Source organism: Hipposideros armiger, unplaced genomic scaffold, assembly GCF_001890085.2.
Source record: "Hipposideros armiger isolate ML-2016 unplaced genomic scaffold, ASM189008v1 scaffold_636, whole genome shotgun sequence".
Classification (NCBI taxonomy): domain Eukaryota; kingdom Metazoa; phylum Chordata; class Mammalia; order Chiroptera; family Hipposideridae; genus Hipposideros; species Hipposideros armiger.
The window spans coordinates 563,922-566,712 of record NW_017731986.1 but is presented as its reverse complement, the minus strand read 5'-3'; positions in this window follow the sequence as shown (position 1 = coordinate 566,712).

Genomic DNA, 2,791 nt, shown 5'->3' with positions numbered 1-2,791 from the left:
AGTACAAAATAGACTAAGTTCAAACATCAGAAATAGAATGAATCAATAAATTAGACTATAATCATACTATAGGATGTTATAATTAAATTAATGTAGTGCACTACAGCTATATGCAGTAGTATGAATTAGTCTCAAACTTTATGTTGGACACAAGAAGTCATATGTAAAGAAATCTATACTCTGATTCTGTGTAAATGAAAAATCAGGCAGTTCTGCAGTATAGTTTTAGAAATTAAGGTAGCCATTACCCTTGGGGACTAGGAAATTAATATTGATGGGAAGGTGAAAGAAAGAGGCTCTGGGTTTCTGGCAAAGTGCTAATTTGTTTCTTGAATAGTGGTTAAACATGGGTTCACTTTATGCTAATTCAGTGAAATTATTTATGAGTTATTCATTTTTACAATTTAAAAATTAAAAAAAATAAGTTTTGAAGTAAAAATAAGTCAAAAGTAAAAGTTAAATGAAATGATGACAGTTATTTAGTGAACCTAGAATATAGATCATCAAACAATATTAATTAGTACCAAAATTGTACATGAATTTTTTGACTCCTCTGTATCACCTCACTTGTCTAGAGAAATTTTGGCAAATGACAGTTACTCATGGATCCCCTCAGACAAACTCATCGAGCTTTAATTAAGTGGAGTGCTTTTATTTACTTAATAAATCTTGGCTACTTTGATAGTGAATACCTGAAATTCAGGTAAAAAAATATCTTATTAAGTATGCAGTTTTTTTTCTATGATTCCTCTATTTGAAGGGGGACCTTTTATGTATTTTACTGTACCTTTAAGAAAGTTTAAGTTCAGGTTTTTGTGATTGCAGGTCACAAAAACATTGCTTTCATTTGAAAAGTATAATTTTATAGGAAAAAAAATGTATTCCAACCTCTCCTTTAGAGTTTAGTTCCTATGCCCCAAACTCTTACGCTTTCATATTTCTTTATCATACTACACTTTCAGGTACATTCGAACTGATACCACTATTGTCCCTTTATATATTTTTTAATCATTAGTTTTTTTATCTTTACTATTATCTCTCAAAAATTTCTTTTCTACAACCCCTTTACCACCAACTTTTACTTTTCCCATTGTCCTTTCCTGTCATTCACCCCCAAAATTAACCTCTCCTATCTCTCCTATTCACCTCTTAAATGTACTAGGATCTGACCCCTGCCTACACATGCTATAGAAATAATCACTGTGCTGAAAACAACGGACAATTAATTTGTAGGCATTAAAATACTTTACATTTCTGAAATTGTTGGCACTGTGATTATTTCTGGGCTTTTTTGCCTTCTTTTAGCTCATTGATAGCAAATTCCCACGATTCTCCAGTTTTTTTGACTGCTTTTTCCTAGAACCATTGTAGCCATTTTTCTTCATCTCTTCCTCCAATGTTTGTGCAATTTATGAATCTCTCTTTGACTCTCTATGATTCACAAAGTCTCCATAAGCAATGTCTTCCAAGTTCATGAACCAATGCAATCATATGTTGATGGCATCCATCTTAGAGTTACCAGATACCATGATTTGGGTGCTAGTAGTTTACATGTGACAGGATCTCAGCAAACAGTGGTAGGTGAGTGTAAAAGTGAGATGAGGATGGGAGGACAACAAAACAGAGTGCATTATCAGATAAGTTACTACTGTGATCAACTGGAGGTAAATTCTGCATGCCATGGTGGAGTATATGATTCAGTATTATATAGCCAGAGCTGCAACAGCATAGGCATGCTTATCTATTGCCTTGTAAGGGACTACTCCTAAAGTTAATTCCCCAATACTATTGGGCTATTTGCAGACCGAGATCTACCATGTAGAGAAAATCTTCAGTCAAAGACACAAGTGCTAGAAGTTAGTCCAACATGTATAGGCATGGAAAGGGTGAACAAAATATGGATGGGTCAGACTCAGGATCTGCTACAGTCCATCTTTGCACCTCTCCGAGCCAGTCATATTCACTGCATAAAGTTTACACTGTACTATCACTGATTCTCTAAAGTAGTGGGTGTTCATAACTTAGAAAAAAAAAGCCAAAAACTTTATTGGGCCAGTCACCTTTCCTTGTTGATTGATGCAGTTGATCCCAAGTCTATAATTGCTATCCAGCATCTCTCTCTGCCACCTGTTCTAAAGTTCCTTACTTGCAGCACCAATCTGCTGGTCTAGGTCACTTGCTTAGTGGGTAACCTAGATCTTTATCCCTGAGAACTTTAAGCCTCTGATTACAATATTTTGTCAGGCCATCATTACTGAAATTATACATTGAAGCATGCACTCATGGAATCTACTGAATTTAAGAAATACTCTCACTCGTCACATTTTGTGGCATAGTTTCTTCTTTATAATAATGCTGCTTCTCTTGACTGGAAAGTAACTCCTTGCTTTACCTACATGTTTACTATTACAAAAACCCAAAATGAGCATTAGTGGCAGTAGCTTTAATTTTAGTGGACTACATAATGCACCCAGTGGTATACGTTTTCTATCCCATTTCCAGAAGTCAGAACATCGAGATCTGTAGAACCTAAAGTTACAGAGACAGAAAACATAAATCTTAAAAGCGAGTGACTGAGTGATGGTGAGAGGGTGTACCCCTAATTTTATTGCTTGTTTCTAATGACCACCTATGTCAGCTGAATCATGTGAAAATTCTGATCTGAATCCAGTAGTTTTAGGGTAGGACCCACCTATGACTGAACTCTAATAAGCCTCCAGGTGAAGCCGTGCTGCTTGGTCTGTGAATCACACTCTGGGTAGCAAGGCTGTGAAGCATCTGTAGTCCTTAT